Below are 20,228 nucleotides of genomic sequence, written 5' to 3' on the forward strand. Positions count from 1 at the left end.
ACCAGTTGAGGAAGATGGCAACATCAGAACCCAGGCACATCAGCCACAGCAAGAAGGAGGACCCTTTACTGCCTGCACCTACAGGGCTTTCCTGCCTGATGCCCATTTCTCCCCTCACTATGCTGCGGAGCAGGCGCATCGATTTTCACCTAAGCACGGAGTTGCTTTTACAGTTTACACGTTGTACTGGTTTTGCACCCTAATTGTTAGCACTAGCTGCTTACAACTGTTTCTGTGCCCCCTGGCACAACTTACCCGGTACCTCAGAATAAAGTAGATGCACTTATCAGGGTGGAGGAAATATTACAGTTCGTAAAAATACTCTTTAGCCTGGCAAGACCCCTGGGCCCGATGGCATCCCCGTAGAATTATACAAAATGTATGCTGTCTTAAAAATAAAAATAATTTGTGATGTCTATAAAATAAAAATAAATGTTATTTTGATGAGTAAAAAAAAAAAAAAAAGATTCCCTTCAAATTATTTTATTTGTGAATAAAATAAATATTTTTAAAAAATAGTGCAATTGTTTTAAAGCAGTAGTGCAAACTTGAAAAACATGAAAATAATATTTATGTATTTTGGGATTGGTCAGTAGGGGCCAGCTGTTGTGAAATTGACCCCACTACATAAAAAAGGACAGATTAAGTATTTTCACGCCGGGAGCGCAACACCATTTAATTTATCCTGTTCACTATTCCATGAGATTTGTTTGACTCATACGGTGTGTGCAGCACTTGTTAGACGTGATTTATTTATCCGTTTTCCTTAATAGCGCAGGAGCCATACACTTTTTCATATACCTGTTATTTGACAAACTTATTTACTCCTGCTGCCATTATGGATGTTTTCTCCTTCTTGGAAAAAAGAAAAGTAAATTTAGATGAGGTCTTTAACCACTTTCAGACCGGACCATTTTGCTGGTAAATGACCAGAGGTCTTTTTACACTTTGGCACTGCGCTGCTTTAACTGGTAATTGCGCGGTCATGCAATGTTGTACCCAAACAAAATTTGCGTCCTTTTCTTCCCACAAATAGAGCTTTCTTTTGATGGTATTTGATTGCCTCTGCGATTTTTATTTTTTGCGATATAAACGTAAAAAGACCGCAAATTTTGAAAAAAAATGATATTTTCTACTTTTTGTTATTAGAAAAATCCAATAAACTCAATTTTAGTCATACATTTAGGCCAAAATGTATTCAGCCACATGTCTTTGGTAAAAAAAAAGTCAATAATTGTATATTTATTGGTTTGCGCAAAAGTTGTCACATCTACAAACTAAGGTACGTTTTCTGGAATTTACGCAGCTTTTAGTTTACGACTGTCTATCTCATTTCTTGAGGTGCTAAAATGACAGGGCAGTACAAAACCCCCCCAAATGACCCCATTTTGGAAAGTAGACCCCCTAAGGAAATTGATAAGAGGCATGTTGAGCCCATTGAATATTTTATTTTTTTGCCTCAAGCGATTGAATAATGACAAAAAAAAAATTTTTTTTTTTTTTTACACAAAGTTGTCACTAAATGATATATTGCTCACACATGCTATGGGCGTATGTGAAATGACACCCCAAAATAAATTCTGCTGCTTCTCCTGAGTACGGGGATACCACATATGTGGGACTTTTTGGGAGCCTAGCCGCGTACAGGGCCCCGAAAACCAAGCACCGCCTTCAGGCTTTCTAAGGGCGTAAATTTTTGATTTCACGCCTCACTACCTATTACAGTTTTGAAGGCCATAAAATGCCAAGATGGCACAAAACCCCCACAAATGACCCCATTTTAGAAAGTAGACACCCCAAGCTATTTGCTGAGAGGCATGTTGAGTCCATGGAATATTTTATATTTTGCCACAAGTTGCGGGAAAATTACAAACTTTTTTTTTTTTTTTTTTTTTTCACAAAGTTGTCACTAAATGATATATTGCTCATGCATGCCATGGGCATATGTGAAATGACACCCCAAAATAAATTCTGCTGCTTCTCCTGAGTACGGGGATACCACATATGTGGGACTTTTTGGGAGCCTAGCCGCGTACGGGGCCCCGAAAACCAAGCACCGCCTTCAGGCTTTCTAAGGGCGTAAATTTTTGATTTCACGCCTCACTACCTATTACAGTTTTGAAGGCCATAAAATGCCAAGATGGCACAAAACCCCCACAAATGACCCCATTTTAGAAAGTAGACACCCCAAGCTATTTGCTGAGAGGCATGTTGAGTCCATGGAATATTTTATATTTTGCCACAAGTTGCGGGAAAATTACAAACTTTTTTTTTTTTTTTTTTTCACAAAGTTGTCACTAAATGATATATTGCTCATGCATGCCATGGGCATATGTGAAATGACACCCCAAAATAAATTCTGCTGCTTCTCCTGAGTACGGGGATACCACATATGTGGGACTTTTTGGGAGCCTAGCCGCGTACGGGGCCCCGAAAACCAAGCACCGCCTTCAGGCTTTCTAAGGGCGTAATTTTTTGAGTTCACTTCTCACTACCTATTACAGTTTTGAAGGCCATAAAATGCCAAGATGGCACAAAACCCCCACAAATGACCCCATTTTAGAAAGTAGACACCCCAAGCTATTTGCTAAGAGGCATGTTGAGTCCATGGAATATTTTATATTTTGCCACAAGTTGCGGGAAAATTACAAACTTTTTTTTTTTTTCACAAAGTTGTCACTAAATGATATATTGCTCACGCATGCCATGGGCATATGTGAAATGACACCCCAAAATAAATTCTGCTGCTTCTCCTGAGTACGGGGATACCACATATGTGGGACTTTTTGGGAGCCTAGCCGCGTACGGGGCCCCAAAAACCAAGCACCGCCTTCAGGCTTTCTAAGGGCGTTACAGTTTTGAAGGCCATAAAATGCCAAGATGGCACAAACCCCCCCCCCCAAATGACCCCATTTTAGAAAGTAGACACCCCTAAATTTAGGGGTACACTAGTGAGACTAGGTAATAAATGGCGGGTGCCCTGAAACTATAAAAAAATAACTAACCAACCAGCGTCACCTGTAACAGTTATATGGTGATCACTGGTGAAAGGGTTAACTAGGGGGCAATCAGGGGGCTTTATGCGGTAGTATATGGGGGTCCCTGGCGCTATAAAAAGCTGCGGCGAACCTAAATACCTACCTGCCTAACTAGCGTCACCTGTGACACTAATACAGCGATCAGAAAAACGATCGCTTATTAGGCTGGGTTCACACTGGAGCGATGCGGGAACGCCACGAATGCGCGGCGGGTTCCCGCATCGCATGCCTCCCGGCGGCAGTTCACACTGCCCTATGCGAACTGCTGGGAGTGTCAGTGAAATGTTAATGACACCCCCAGATCAGTTCGCATATCGCAGTGCGATCTGCAAACTTGGATCGCATGGTGTGAACACCCATGCGATCCGATTCTGCTGCGGACCAAAAAAAGGGTCCCGTGCGAGTTTGCGGCGGGTGCGACACGAATTCAGCCATACTATCTGTATAGCTGAACTCGAATCGCACAGAGATCGGATGTGATTTGCACTGCAGTGCGGTGCGAATCACATCCGTTCTCATAAACCGCTGCAATGTGAACCCAGCCTTAGTGACACTGGCGACGGGGGGTGATCACGGGGTTAAACCTTTATTGGGGGGGTTAGGGGGGTACCTTAGAACTAAAGGGGGCTAACCCTAACTGCCCTAACAGTTATTAGTCACAAATGACACCTGCCGGGTGATCAGGGGGTTAAACCTTTATTAGGTAATAAATGGCGGGTGCCCTGAAACTATAAAAAAATAACTAACCAACCAGCGTCACCTGTAACAGTTATATGGTGATCACTGGTGAAAGGGTTAACTAGGGGGCAATCAGGGGGCTTTATGCGGTAGTATATGGGGGTCCCTAGCGCTATAAAAAGCTGCGGCGAACCTAAATACCTACCTGCCTAACTAGCGTCACCTGTGACACTAATACGGCGATCAGAAAAATGATCGCTTATTAGGCTGGGTTCACACTGGAGCGATGCGGAAACGCCGCGAATCCGCGGCGGGTTCCCGCATCGCATGCCTCCCGGCGGCAGTTCACACTGCCCTATGCGAACTGCTGGGAGTGTCAGTGAAATGTTACTGACACCCCCAGATCAGTTCGCATATCGCAGTGCGATCTGCAAACTCGGATCGCATGGTGTGAACACCCATGCGATCCGATTCTGCTGCGGGCCAAAAAAAGGGTCCCGTGCGAATTTGCGGCGGGTGCGGCGGGTGTGGCGGGTGCGGCGGGTGCGGCGAATGGCTGAACTCGAATCGCACAGAGATCGGATGTGATTTGCACTGCAGTGCGGTGCGAATCACATTCGTTCTCATAAACCGCTGCAATGTGAACCCAGCCTTAGTGACACTGGCGACGGGGGGTGATCACGGGGTTAAACCTTTATTGGGGGGGTTAGGGGGGTACATTAGAACTAAAGGGGGCTAACCCTAACTGCCCTAACAGTTATTACAGTCACAAATGACACCAATGCAAAAAAAAAAAAAAAAAATGACATTGGTGTCACTGTGACTGGGGGGCAGGGGTAATTGGGGGGGTGATCGGGGGGTAAAGGGGGGGTGTGAGTGTGCCTGGCATGTTCTACTGTGTGTGGGATGTGTTGGTGCAACTCACTGATCCGCTCTCCTCCGTGTCGGAACGAAAAATACCGACACGGAGGAGAGAATACATCACTTCCTCTCCTGTGTTTACATTACAGGAGAGGAAGTGATGTCACCGGGGATTTCCATTCGTCGGGAGCGATCGCGAGGGGGTGGCCATGAATGAATGGCCGTCCCCTTGTCCGGGATCGCTCCCGAACGAAAACCGACCGCCGCAGGCACCGGGCGGGGGCCCGATCGGGCCCCCGACCCGCGGGAGGCAAAGCACGTACATGTACGTGCTTATGCCTGCCCGTGCCATTCTGCCGACGTACATCAGCGTGCGGCGGTCGGCAAGTGGTTAATGCCACAAACTCTGAAATCAAAAATAATGATGTTGAGAGTTTGATGAGTAAGTTGGGACATAATATGGAGAATAGAGTCAGCCTCCGGTGGGATTCAACTACCTTTGAACAGTATTTAAAGGATAGTTTGGTCCCCAGACGACTGAGATGGGATACTCCACCCAATGATGGTCTATTAGACCAGGAATCCATTGATGAGTGGTTTAAGTTCTTTAATGAATAAGGGCTTTAACTGCTCCAATTCCTGTTAAAAAGGAAACCGAGGACAATTAAGATAATCGAACAAAAATATAGAAGACATTAAAGAGGGCCTTGAGATACATAAGGAGTCTGTAGGATTCATTGCACTGACTACACAATTGAATAAAGATTTAATTAAGAAAGATAAAGAGGTGCAAAATAAGAGAGTAAAAAATACATTAGGGATACTAATGATTTTAAGAAAGATCTGGTTTTTAGGGGGCGTGACCGGATGCAGAGGGAGGAGGTTGTGTGTGTGTGTGTGTGTGAGTGTGTGTGTGAGTGTGAGTGTGAGAGTGTGAGAGTGTGAGTGTGTGAGTGTGAGTGTGAGTGTGTGAGTGAGCGGCGTCTCGCTCTCCTCCCCATGCTTTTACATTGAGCGGCGTCTTCCCCAATCGCCCCCGCCTGTTTGCGGATGGATGGCGGCTTGAATCTCGGACCCCATGCTGAACGGATATTCCTTCCTTCCCCTGCCTGCCGTTCCGCTGTGTGACGGAGCCCGCGACCCGGAGGTGGTGGGCGCAACCCTGAAGAGGGGTCAGTCCTTTTGCCTACCTCCTTTGGAGCGGTTAGGACTTGAAATTAACCCAGGATCCGGGGGCTGTGATCAGAGAGGCTGAAGAGCATCCAGTGAGAGACCGGGGTTGCTGCACATTCATTGCCAAAAAAGACAGGACCGGAGCAACAAGCAACAAGCAGATGAGCTCAAAGGAGGGGGTGAGAAACAGCTGAGGGAGGAGAAATTCTTTTGCATAAATCCTTTTGCATAAATAGGGTGGTGAGTCAGTATTGTTCAATGAATATTGCAATGTGAATACGTTTGTATACCCTGTGGAAGGACGTGGAATAGCTTCTATAACTCCCACCCTATATACTTGTTTTTTTTTTTCTTTTTTCCCTTCTCCCCCCTGCTCCAACACAGATAATTAAGCAGATTGCTTGAGAAATAATTTGAAGACTTGGGGTTTTGTTTCATGGCTGTCTGGAGGAGTTGCTAACTCACTATAAAGAACTTGTCGGGACGCATAAACCCTGAGTGGAGCTGTTGTTGCTAGACCCATTTTTGATCTGCCGGGACACCGTTCCTTCCCAGGGTTTGACTGTTGTTGGGACTGCATATTGCTCTACGGAAGCCACTTAGTAGATTAAAGCTCGTCAGCCCTTTAAAATACTATCTTACATACCTGTTTGCTTGCTTTTCTCCCCCGCCTCAGCTTTAACAACTAAGGTCTTTATTTAAGAGAACAACATACAGAACTGTATTGTATGTACTGGAGGAGTTATTAAACCTATGGTGGAGAACTGTTTCTATCTATAGTATTGACAGCAACCGCAAAAGAAAGGAAAGAAAGAGGATAAGAGAGGGGAGGAAAAGGAGAGGAAAAATTGATTTATTTATTTTTCTTTTCTTTTTTTTCTTTTTACTGGGTTATTAAACTATTACGGGATATCGGGTAAATTAGACCCAGTGTTTTTACTTCTCCTACCCCGGCATAAAAGTTAAAATCATCATGCCGTCGCATCGTGCGACTAAAGCAAGCCAAGCAGCTGCGAAACTTGAGAAATATGCCCACAACCCGAGTCAGGGGCCCGGCCAAACCTCCCCGAAGGGTATTCAACAAGGACAGCAAAATCAAATTAACAGACTGTCAGGTGCCAAGGGCACTAGGAAAAGCCATGGGTTAAATCACCCTGGGATGGTATTGGAAGGAGGTGAAGATATGGAAAATACCCCTGGTCAGGTCATTGTTGCAATCTTGGAAGGAGTACCTGCTCCGGTTGAAGAGGGGGCTCGGGGAGGGGTGGAATCTGAACCTGAGCCAACATTAAAAGAAGTCCTGATGGCAGTTAATTCATGTAGAGAATCCCTGGGAGGAATGAGTGTTCAACTCATTTCTATTCAGGAGGGATTATCCTATGTCAGACAGGATATTCAAAAAATTCAGGAAAGGACTACAGCCTTAGAGGGCCGGATTGGTCAGGTTCAAGACGACGTAGACCCTTTGATACGGGTAGTCAAGACTATGCAAGAACAGTTAACCAAACAGGAAACCAAATTGGATGAAATGGAGAACAAGATGAGGAGGAAAAATATTCGGATAGTGGGCTTACCGGAACACTGTGAAGGATCAGACCCTATAGCCTTTTTAGTGAAATGGTTTGGAGATGTGTTTGGTCAAGATACATTTTCACCATTTTTTGCTATTGAAAGGGCACACAGGGTCCCTGCAAGACCCCCACAATCCGGCACCCCCCCCCCCCCCCCCCCAAGACCAATTCTGGCCAAATTATTGCCCTACAAAGACAAAGAAACTATTGCACGTAAAGCCAGAGAGTTGGGCAAGATTGTATACAATGGCTCTCGAGTATCAATTTTTCCAGACTTTTCGTCAGATTTGCAAAGGAGGAGAGCTAAATTCGGGGAAGTAAAATATAAACTCCGCCAGAGGAATGTGACTTATGCCTTGTTATATCCAGCAAGATTGCGATTAAACACACCTGGAGGGCCCATGATATTTGATAGCCCTAGAGGGGTTGAGGAGTGGTTGGAGTCCCACTCTTAGAGACTATAATGCTGATGGACTGGCGATTTCCTTCTCGGCTCTCCCCCCCTGTTTTGGGGGGGGGCGGGGGAGAGGGGGGAGAATGTTAAGCCGCTTCTTGATGTGGGGGGGGGGAGGGAGGGGGGAGGCGATGGTTAAAAAAAGGTGTTTCTATTACTATTGATGGGGAAGGGAGTGGGAGGGCGAGATAGAGAAGAAGGGGAGTGGCAGACATTGTGCCCCTTTATATGGGGGGGTTGGTGGGTCGCTCTCCCCATATGTGTATCGTATGGGATATACTTTGTGTTTGGAGGGTTTCGGGGGGGGGGGGGTAGAGAGAGATGGGGGCAAGGCAGGGGAGGAATCCACGGTAGAATGGGGAGGGAAGTTTTTGTATGGGAAGGTCACATTAGAAGGCCCCAGGGGGTGCCTAGAGAGGCAACGAGAGAAGTGTGTGTGGAATGGTGAGTGTGATTGGAGAGATATGGGGGGGGGGAGAGTATAAGGGAGGGTGGACATATAGGATGTAGAAAAGGATGGAAGAAGCACACTCTAGGAGCACTATATAATGAATATTCAATCACAGGGAAACTATGGGTAAGAGATAACCACATAAAATTGAGTGTTAAAGATGGAGTAAAGGAATTTTGTAATAAGGATGATCACTATAATTAGTAATGAGTGAATCCACAGTGTTAAAAAGGGGAAAGTTTTATTGTGTACTCTTGGAATGTAAGAGGTTTGGGAGATCCGAGGAAGAGGATGGCGGTTAAGTCAATAGTTGGGACACAAGGGGTAACGTTTCTTTGTTTACAGGAAACACATTTCACAAATGTTTCTAGCTCACAGTTAAGTTGGGGTGAATACCCTATTCAATACCATTCGATACATACCTCTTTCTCTAGGGGGGTTAGCACTCTGATTAAGGTAGGGACACCTTTTGATTGTCTTCAGGTTAAGACTGATGAACAGGGGAGGTACGTTTTCTTGTACGGTAGAATAAGGGAAAAGGCTTTGATTCTGGCTAATATTTATATACCGCCGCCATCTTCCATGGATATTCTATATGCACTGGTTGAGTTTGTGTTGGATAAACCGGGGGTCCCATTGATGATAGTAGGGAACTTTAATATGGTTATTGACATAGCAATGGACAGATTCCCCAAAGGGAGGATACAACAGGGAGGTACAATAGAAAGTCGGTTTTTGCAGTTTATGGGAGAAATGGGATTGAAAGACCTCTGGAGAATCCAGAATCCAACAGCCCGGTCTTTTTCGTGTCTTTCTGCCTCACATTCAACCTTGTCAAGAATCTTAGGGAATGATGAGGCAGTGGGATTAGTAAGTAAAATAAAATATATGCTGAGGAGTCTTTCTGACCACTCGGCAATGATGGCCTCCCTGGAGATAGAGAGGGAAAATGAGCAACGAGGGTGGAGATTTAGTCCCTTATGGCTGGAGCTTATGGGCGAACCAAAAGATTTACTTGATGCACTAAAGGAATATGTTGATTGGAATACAGGTACGGCCTCGCAGGGGATGGTGTGGGATACATTAAAAGCCTACCTTCGAGGACTTCTGATACAGCAGATCTCCAAAATTAAAAAAGTCAGGGGAAAGGGAGGAACTGGCTTCAAGGAGAGTGTCGAAAGTAGGAAATCCAGTATATAAATGCTCCAACGATCGATAACCAGAGACAATGGTTAAAAGCGCAGCAGGAATACCAACATATAATGTTGGAGAAAGCTGAAAATAAATATATATTCCAGAAACAACAAGCATTTGGAGAAGGTGAAAGGGTTGGTCGGATGCTAGCGCATGTAGTGAAAACAAACTCGACACCTTCCATGGTAACAAGGATCAGAATGGTAGAGGGTGGGATATCTACAAACAAGCTAGATATATTGGAGAGATTTAGAGCCTATTATGAGGATTTATATTACTCGAATCAGGATGAGAAGGGAGAAGAAATGGACACATTTTTTAGGGGGCTGGGAAGACAGGGATACTCACGATGGTTCTATAACGATAGAAGAGATCCGGCGCATTGGTCTCCAGGTGGAGGTTTACCGCCACCTTGGCGAGGTGTTGCTGCCTGAATTGTCAAAAGTCTTTAATTGGGCACTAAAAACAGGAGAGCTTCTGTCTTCAATGATGGAATCAATCATAATAGTGATACCGAAAGAAAATAAAGATCCCCTCAACCCCGAAAAAAAAAAAAAAAAAAGAAGAACGATCTGGTTTTTAAAATGGAAGAGCCAATTAGGCCGGATGGATCCCATCTCAGCCTACTCTACACCAGAAGAATCTGAGAAGATAGGGGCAATAGCATTACAAATGAATTTGACCTCTGACAGGAATGTTACATATAAGCTCCCTTAACCTGGGGGACAGGTAAGGGAAAATAAAAATGTATCTCCAAAACGGAACAAATCGAATGATGGTTATAACCATCTGAGACAGCCAACACCACAGCAAACACCAAAGAAAGGATGGAAAAAAAAAAACAAATCGGAAGAATAACAGAAAACCCTCCTACAGTAATAATTGGAATCGCCCACTGTATGAACAGCCAAGCGGACCCTACAATGCCCCACAGGGACCCCAAGTTAGAAATGTTACACCTTATAATGAAAATTATAGGAAAAGAGATAATTGGGAGCCCCCACAGACACATCAAAGGCCTTATGACCAATATTCTATCCCCACATATAACCATTTTGCCCCGTTGAGGGATTACCTAGATACAGAGAGAGATGACAGATATTACCATACATACTACCCTTTTTGGCAAGCAAAGGTCCGATGGAGCCCACACAAGATCGAATTGTCCGATGGACTCGTTCCGTCAGACCTTTGCTGTCAGAAAGTCTGGTCGTGTGTACGCAGCATTACACCAAACTCACTAAGAATCCTGTCTTAAAAAGGGAGAAAAGAACTGGAATTAGTTGTACACTTGGGTCTAAAGAAGTCCATTTTGAATAAAAAAGAAGCTAAATTTCTAATTCTGGAATCCTGTCGAACGCCGATAATTTATTATCTACCGAAATTACACAAAGATAATCCCCCCCTAGACCCATTGTAAATGGGATAGATTCGCTCACGGCAAGGATGGGAGCATACATAGACAATTTTCTACAACCTGCCGTTAAGAATACGAAGCATATATTTTACAGATTTTGGAAGAACTCCCGAGGGAAGCAGGGCCATGGATTCTGGCGACGGCAGATGTCTCCTCATTATATACCATAATTCCACATCATTTAGCCTGTCAAGCTGTAAAATGTGGCCTTAGGGGACATTCCGAATTACTGTGCTTGCAAAGAAAGTATCTGATTAAATGTCTAGATTTTTTTTAAAGAATAACTACTTCTGGTTTGGTAGAAATTACTACCACCAAACAAATGGCGTAGCAATGGGTGCAAAATTTGCACCCAGTGTGGCCGGAATTTTCATGGCAAAATCGAAAGAGGAAGCTATTTTCTCGGATATGCCCACAGAGCTAGTGATATACAGACGCTACATTGATGATATTTTGGTGCTATGGAAAAAAGGATAGAAGAATAGCCTGGTAGATTTTCAAAGAAAATTCAATATAAAATGATAGAAACAGTACTCATATGGGACATGAGTGAACATCAGGTGACTTTTCTGGATTTGGAATACAAGAGAATGGGGATCTAGCTATAAAAGACACATTTTAAGAGTGTCGATAAAAATAGCTATTTACCTATGACAAGTTGTCACCATCAAAACTGGCTATTTAAGGCCAAAAAAATTGGTCACAGATTTTGCGAGAAAGGATACGAGAAGAAATTTATTGAAGAAAAGATGTTGGAGGCAGAGAAGTTGGACCGCCATGATCTGATAAACAAACATATACAGGAGTAAAAGATGAAGCTATAATTCTAGACTACAACGCACAATACAAAAGTGTGGAGAGGATGATCAGAACACATTGGCACATCTTGCTAAATGATAAACATCTACAGTCCGTCCTGCCACCGACAGCAAGATTTGTATAAAAACGTGCCCCCACACTTAGAGATAAGTTGGTTAGGAACATCCCAGATCCACCCACTAAAGGGTTTACATTCTTTACAGGAAAGGGATTCTTTCCATGCAAAAGTGCTTCGCATGCGCTCGAACTAGTAAACCTAAGAAAGTTTTTAAATTCACATCCACTAGTACAGGAAACACTCATGAAAGTAGAGATTTCATGTGTTGTAACTCTAAGGGGGCTGTCTATGTTTTGGAATGCAGTTGTGGTCTACAATATGTAGGCCGCACAAAAAGAACCCTGAGGGTAAGAATTAAGGAACATGTACAGAATATACTGAAAGGGTATGGCAAACACAGCGTTTCGAAACATTTCGCAATACACCATCAAAAAGACCCAACACATTTGAAGTTTTGGGGTATTGTACCCTATATGAAACATTAGAGAGAGGGACATAAGGTCAGGACCCTTAGTCAAATAGAATCTAAATGGAATTTAGCTTTGGATACGTTTGTCCCTAGGGGCCTAAATTTCGAGTTTGACTTAAATTGCTTTATTTGTGACTTTTAATCTTTAAACCCCCTCATAAACGTCTCTCTTTTTATTTATTTTTTGTTTGCTCTCAAGGTATTATATGATGTTATACATATATAATATGTGAACATAATTTCCGGAGTCTGGGGCATGATAATAACCACCCTCGTGTACATTAGGACTCATCATACATCGACATCACATTAAAGTGGTTGTAAACCATTACAACACACTTTGACCTACAGGTAATCCTAGATTAAGGCTTACCTGTAGGTCCAAGAAATATCTCCTAAACCTACACGGTTTAGGAGATATTTGCCGAAAGACAGGCACTGCTGTCTGCGGCGCACTGAGCGCAGCACCCGTCAACGGCTATATGCCGGCGTGGCGGCTCCGCCGAATGACAGCGGCGAGACCCACCGAGAAGATGGATGAGCCGGACTACAGGGGACAGCGGTGACTTCGCTGGCTCCTGTGTCAGGTAAGTAACACATAATGGACTACTATGCGATGCATAGTAGTCCATTATGCTTTACCTTTGCAGGGAATGAAAGAGGAAGTAAACCCATCAGGGTTTACTTTCTCTTTAAAGACTGTCTGATGGCATGTTTTTACTGAGTATATATCTCTATCTCTATCTCTATCTATATCTCTATCTATATCTATATAGTTATATATTTATTTTTATATATGTTTCTATAAGTCGGTCTTTTTATTTTTATATGCAAATTCTGAAAGGGCTAATTTTTAGATATATTTTTTATATATGCAAATTCCGGAAGGGTTGATTTTTAGATAATTTTATATTTTTTTTTTGTCCTTTTCAATATTTGCGGAGGTATAACATCCTTTGCTGACACCCATTTGTCAGTATCTATCTGCTAAGTCTATGACAAAATGGCCACCACCACAATATAGATAGATAGACACTATTCATTCCACGAAGAAATCCGAATACCCTCCACCTTGATATAGCACTGGGAAATATATTCTAACCAGCGCCATATACAGTGTTTTACCTAATTAGGCATGCCGCAACTACCTGTATATTTATTTTGGTCTCCGGGAAAATGTCTGCTATAAGGTTATACATGGGACGTGCATTCTCTATTGATGTAGATATCCGTTTTCAACAAATGTTTATTTATTTATATAACCACAGTTATAGTATGTTTTAACAAGGGGGGCAATCACTTTTTCACACAGGGCCATGATGATTTGGATTTTTTTTCACCTTTAATAATAAACACCTTCATTTACAAATTGCATTTTGTGTTTGTGTTGTCCTTGACTATTGTTTAAATTGGTTTGATGTTCCGAAACACTTAAGTGTGACAAACATGCAAAGGAACAGGAAATGAGGAAGGGGGCAAACACTTTTTCACACCACTGTATATTGTTGTATTTCCACCCCTGAAGGAGAAGACTTTGTATTAGCTCCGAAACGTGATAAAGGGTGACTATACCTACATTGATTGGGTATAGGCTTGTGTTGCTTACATTGTTATAAACAGTGTCTCTATACTTGTATCCAGATATTTTTAAGTATATTGTATACTATTTCTGTTTTATGTAATAAAATACACTGATCGTTCTCTAATTGAGTTGTACGTGCCATTAAAATCCACCCCAGGGGATTCTTTTTATAAACTGACATTATAGTTCAGTATCATTTTAAAATTTGCAACATCAACATTATCTTCCTTGATTTTATCAGCAACAAGACCCTCTTTCTGTATGTCTCTCACCCGCTCTACTTCACCATCAAAGGTAGCTCTCTCATACCCCTTTTGTTGGAACCTGGTCATAAGAACCTGGGACTGGGACATAAAGTCTTCATCTCGGGAACAATTCCGCCTAAGCCTAATAAACTGACCTCTGGGGATATTGCATAACCATGACCAGTGGTGACAACACCCCAGAGGAATATAGGAGTTTCAGTCTGTTGGCTTAAAGTGATTGCAAAAGGCGAAAATGATCACCATCCCTGGATATCTCTAAATCAAGGAAGACAATCTGTTCCATACTCACATTCCAGGGGAGTTGTATATTTTTAGAATTACTGTTCATAGTATATATGATTTTTTCCAGAGCAACCCAGTCCCCCTGCCATATTAAGATTGTCGATGAAACGCCTATAGCAGAAAAGTTCGGGGGGGGGGGGGCGATATTTGAAGACAACATTCTCCTCCCAGTGGGCCATAAACAAATTGGCCACACTGGGAGCAAAACATGCCCCCATCGCCACTCCCCTTGTCTACAAATAGTATTGTCCACCATACCAGAAATAATTTTTTCGGGATAGGCAACAACTAAGGCCCCTCAGAGGGAAAATTTTTGTGCCTTCTTGAGAGGCTGGATGATGCTAAAGCCCATTGTACAGAGGACATAGCATCCTCATGGCCTATTATAGTGTACAACGAGCTAACATCGGCAGTCACTAAAATAGTGGATGATGCACAGTTGATTGACTCCAGAACTTGTATGTGTTTAGTGTCTTTAAGGAACGCCTCTGTTTTACATACAAGTGGCTGCAAAAAAAGAGTCAATATACTGTCCGACTCTAGATGAAATAGAGTCGATTCCATTGACAATGGGCCTTCCAGGCAGGTTGGCACTGTCCTTATGGATTTTTGGTAGACAATATATAATTGGGGTCCTACAGAATAGGGGGTCTAAGTAAGCTGCCTCTTGTTCAATATACCCCTATTCTTACCCTCTTCAACCAACATTGCAATTCGTCCTTAAATTCCAACATCAAATCCTTTGCGAGGATTTTATATGTATCCTCATCATTCAATAACCTCCTTATCTCTGCCTGATAAATCGATCGCATTCAAAATCACTAGACCCCCTCCCTTATCGGCTGGACGAATAATAATGTCCTTGTACTATTCCAATAGTTTCATGCCCTTCCTGATATATTCTTATTTTCATCGCATCCAAATCATTAAACACCTCCAAATATTTATTATCCGTATTCAAAGGGTTAAAAATAGATTTATTGCGTAAATTAGAATGAGTCCCTACCTCTGATATAGGGGATTTGACAAGAATTTTTTTTTGATATTTAAACCTCTAATGTATTTGTGAATATTTAAATAAGTTTGAAATTTATTCAGGTTCTGGACAGGGGCAAAATTTCAATCCCCTGTCCAGAACCCCCATCTCATCTTCACTAAACACGTAACTACTTAAATTATAGATCCCTGCACCTAATGGGTTTTGGGTCTTTTGAATTCTCCTACCCCCCTCTCCTTTTCTTTCGAATTTGACCATTTCCTTGTGGAGACTGATTGGGTGGCGGTCTCCACCATTCCATTGGGCTCAGATAATAAGGGGAAGAGCCCCTCCATGGGCCACTCTGAGCCCCCGAAAAATCCCCTTCACATATGGGTTGATTTTGTAATGGAGCATATCTGTTAGAAGTGGGTATATTATTATAAGGTCCCTGCTCATACCAATGATTCTCCCAATTGCAAGGGGACTCAGAATTTTGATGGTATGGGACATTGTTCCTAGCAAGGGATTGAAAATAACCACCTCCATTACCCCTACCTCTTCTGTTTCTTCCTTTCTGTTTAGAAACTGTGGAGGTTTGAGGATTATTAAATATATTTTCCTCTACGTAATGGACACGGCCCTGCCTCACACCCCCATGACTGGAGCCATTATCATTGATATGTTGGAGCAAATATGTACCAAACACCCTCGAATCCCTACAATGTATGTATTGCCTAAGGTACATAAAGATAAAAAAAAAAAAAAACAGGGAGACCCATTATTTCAGGTAATGGGAGTATCTCTGGGGGGGGCAGTCAAGTCATAGATGATTATTTGAGACCACATGTTTTAGAATTAGCATCATATACGAAGGATACCATTCATTTGTTGCAGATATTAGAGGATCTGGAAATTCCAAACTCATCAATATTAGTCACTATAGACGTTGAGTCGCTTTAAAACAGCATCCCACATGATCTGGGGATAGCAGCAATTAGAAGAGTTCTACAACAGAGATCCACTACTGAATGGAAGTTTAAAGACTTAGTTCTTCGAATGCTTGACTTCATACTAATTGAATTAATCATAGTAATCATATGACATAATGTCTTTTTGTTCAAGGGATCCCCTACCTCCAAGTGCAAGGTGTGGCTATGGGCACGTGGTGTGCGCCCTCATATGCCAACTTGTACCTGGGGGAGTGGAAAAAAACTTTTTTGTCCATCGACAGACTGGCGAGATACACGAAACACGTCGTATTATGGCAACGCTACATTGACAACATGCTCCTTGTATGGAAAGGTCCAGAGGAAATGCTTAAACAATGTTTAGAGGAAATGAATCAGAATACCTTCAAACTTTTTTTCATGATGTCGTATGATTACTCTAAAATAGATTTTCTGGACATCTCCATCATGAAAGATGCTTCTGGAAAATTAACAACTCGGCTCTTTAGAAAGGAGACTGCAGGAAATGCGCTTCTGCATGCTGGAAGCTTTCAACCTGAGCCTTTGAAGAAATCTATAAACGTATAGTCAATTTCTTCGAATAAAACGGAATTGTACAACCAATGAAGCATTTCAGTTAGAGGCCGATAAGCTGAGTAAGAGATCATTGACCAGAGGGTACACAAAATCATGTCTTAAAAGGGCCTCCAATCGTGTAAAAAAAAAATATCAGGACAGACATGAGTTACTGTTCAAGAAGGAAAAAAAAAAAAAATCTAAAATTTGAGGTTACTACAAGAATATTATTACGTTATTCTAATGAAAAAAGAAAAATTCTTACCAAACATTGGTCAATACTTACAGGTGATCCAATCCTTTCAGGTTTGATAACCACTAATCTTCAAATGACCTTCCGAAAAGCAGGTTCTATTGGTGGTCTAATCACCCAGTGAATATAAGGGTAATCAACGACTTGACCCCTGTAAGACCTGGGGCACGTACCCATGTGGGTCATGTTCATTTTGTGAAGTAATAAGGCAATTAACATCTTTCAAATCACCTAATGGAGAGACTTTCCAACTTAAGCACTTTGCCAGTTGTAAAACTAGAGGGGTGGTTAATCTTCTCCAATGTGAATGTGGTACCTTTTACATTGGGAAGACTAAACAGGAACTTGGTCAACGTGTGAGTAAACACTTATTCAGTATGAAAATTTGTAATCCATACCTTCCTCTTGGAAGACACGTAGCCAAGAGACACGGTTATAGGATGCCCTCCTTAAATTTTACGGTGATAGATTGGATACATATACCATTAGGAGGTGGAGACTGGAACAAAATATTATTACAACGCGAAATATGCTCGATAAAATATTTGGATGCCACTACTCCTCCTGGTCTAAACGAGACAGAAAGCTTTAGACCATTCTTGGATAGTTTCAACTCTGGCAAAACTGATTAAGACTATTGATAGAAAGTCAAATCGATCCTGATAAGATACATACAGAGGAGCATGGTTTGACTAGTTTTGGCTTTAGGGATTATGGGCTTTTTTCTTTGTACCTGTATTGGTGCTCCTGCTTTCCGGTCTGGAGCTTTTATGGGATGGGGATCATCAGTAATGATTATAGAAGTTTTTTTTTTTTTTATTATTTTCAGTTTTGTTTTCATGTTCATAATAGGTGGATATACTCCGTTCCATCTGATGGTACCCATTAAGATCTTTGCCTACTGAACCCCGATCAGCTATCGAGGTCTCTTTATGCCGCATTCCTGGCACAGGGAAGCCCACTGAGTGGAGGAGACTCGGTTCCCCTTTTTTTTGCCCTGTGTGGGTGGCCCGGGATGTGCCATAGTGACGACATTTGATGTGGTTGTCCGCTGATTCATCTTGGGTGTTTTTTCCTGTGTCGGGTAGTGTTAGTCTGGCCTAGAGGTGGGAGCATGACACCAGATTAGTATGTCCTGGAGTGGCATGTTATGTTCTCACCCCCAATACTCGGATGTTTTTTGGCTTTCTGTATGGCTGTATTGGCTATCCAGAGGTTTCCAGGATGGAGACTTTACCTCTTTGTACATTCTTTCATGCCCTTGTGAGATGATGGGGGGGGGGGGGGAGATGTGGGACCCTATCCTGCAGTGCAGAGGCTTTTGTGGTTGCCCCAATGATCACTGGGGAAGGTATTGAATGTGGGGCCTCATCGTGCGGCGCCGGTGTTTTCTGGCGTTGCGGGGTGTATTGGTCTCTTGTTGGTGAAGGGTGGATTGTGTGGTGACGCCTTGGTGATTATTTTCGGCTTAAATTTTTGACCCCTGTGACAGCGGGGTGTCTCCTTGGTAACGACACTGCCGTCCTCTCTAATCTATGCAGTAGGATGCACTGCGAAGTCACTCCCGGTTCTGGATAGAGTGAGATCACTTCCGGTTCCGGTGATATGGCGAGGAAACGACTTCCGGTTCCGGGTAGACGCGTCACCACCGGGATGTGACTGGCAAGGTCACTGGTCACCTGAACAATGACGCTTTAGCCCGGAAATTAGTTTCAGCAAGGGATGTATTCATCCCTTGCTGCGGCTACGCCGGGTATCCTTAGACGTTAGCGTAGAAGTGACGCCGCCATAAAAAGGGACGAGACAGAGACATACATACATACATACATACATACATAATATACACACACTTTTTATTATTGAAGGGGTCATTATAATACGTATAGAGTTTTCTCTTTTCTCCCATATGTGGGGTATGCAACATTCTTGTTTATATTCGTTCCATTGCGTGCGGCCTCTTCCTCCATAGTACTCCCACCCAACACTTGGTGTTTGTACAGCTGATTGGGCCATGATGGGGGGTAATTTTGGCGCCTATTCCTCTCTGGGGCTATTTAAGGCAGGCGCCAGAAGCCTGGGAGATGCTGGCTTTGCTGATGTCTTTTTGGGGGCATTGATCCATTTGAGGGACTCCAGTTTTGCACACGAGGCTTACAATGCCTAGAACTGCAGGATAGGATACTTGATACCTCATGTTTTTTAAGTATTTTCTGGGATTGTCCCTATGCTTATTTTTAAAACACCTTCGTGCTCTATTTGCACGTCTTTTGGTGTTTATGCAACTTAGATTTGTTATTTCCTTATTGTTATTTTTCAGATCGTATGGGCCCCCCTTTTGCCTTGATGTACGGTTGTACAACAAGGATTGGTGACATCAATAGTGGAGCTTTTTGTACATCTATCAAAGAGTCTTTTTGACTCGTGGGCTTTTTTTTTGCAGCATATTATTTCAAGAGATCTATACAAAGCTGTCTGAGCGGGGTGAGAGACAATTGTGTCTGGAACCAGAAGGTGGCAATGTGAGTAGTCTAACCTGGATATTATATATGTACTGGTTTTTGTTTTATTTATATTTTTTTCAATGTTTTGATTTTATATTTTGCGTTTTTAGAGAGTGGCTTCCCTGAAGATAATTTTTTGTACTAATCGAAACACGTTGGAAAAGCCGCTCTTTGTTGCTCTATTTCTGTATATATCGCATGCTATATTGTGCAAAATATTTATGTATAATTATTTGTGTATGTAAAACTTCTTTGTATTAATAAAAACTTTTTTTATCTTATGACATTGCCTTTAAAATCCCACCTTTTTGAGGTATTCCAATATTACATCTCTTTACTCGTTACCATGAAAGTGACTTTAAAATTTTGACAGTATTAGCTATTGAACACATCCCCAAGGGATCTCTTAGAAACAACAAGCGTTTGTCGTTATGCAATAGAGAAACCATGTGGATCTATAAATTTAATTCTTTGTCTCCTCATGGGTTGAACGATGAATTAGACATGCATACTATAATCGACTCTTGATTGTGTATAGTAGTTTTGGCCCATCTGGCTTTTCATGTCCTAGTTAGGAGCATCTTGTTGCTACATAGTGTGTAGGCTACTGTTTGTTATTTTTTTCTGTTAAGCCTCGTACACACGTATTTTCTGATGGG

This window comes from Lithobates pipiens, unplaced genomic scaffold (assembly GCF_037356315.1).
Source record: "Lithobates pipiens isolate NorthernLeopardFrog02 unplaced genomic scaffold, aLitPip1_a1.2 Scaffold_19, whole genome shotgun sequence".
NCBI classification, from domain to species: Eukaryota; Metazoa; Chordata; class Amphibia; order Anura; family Ranidae; genus Lithobates; species Lithobates pipiens.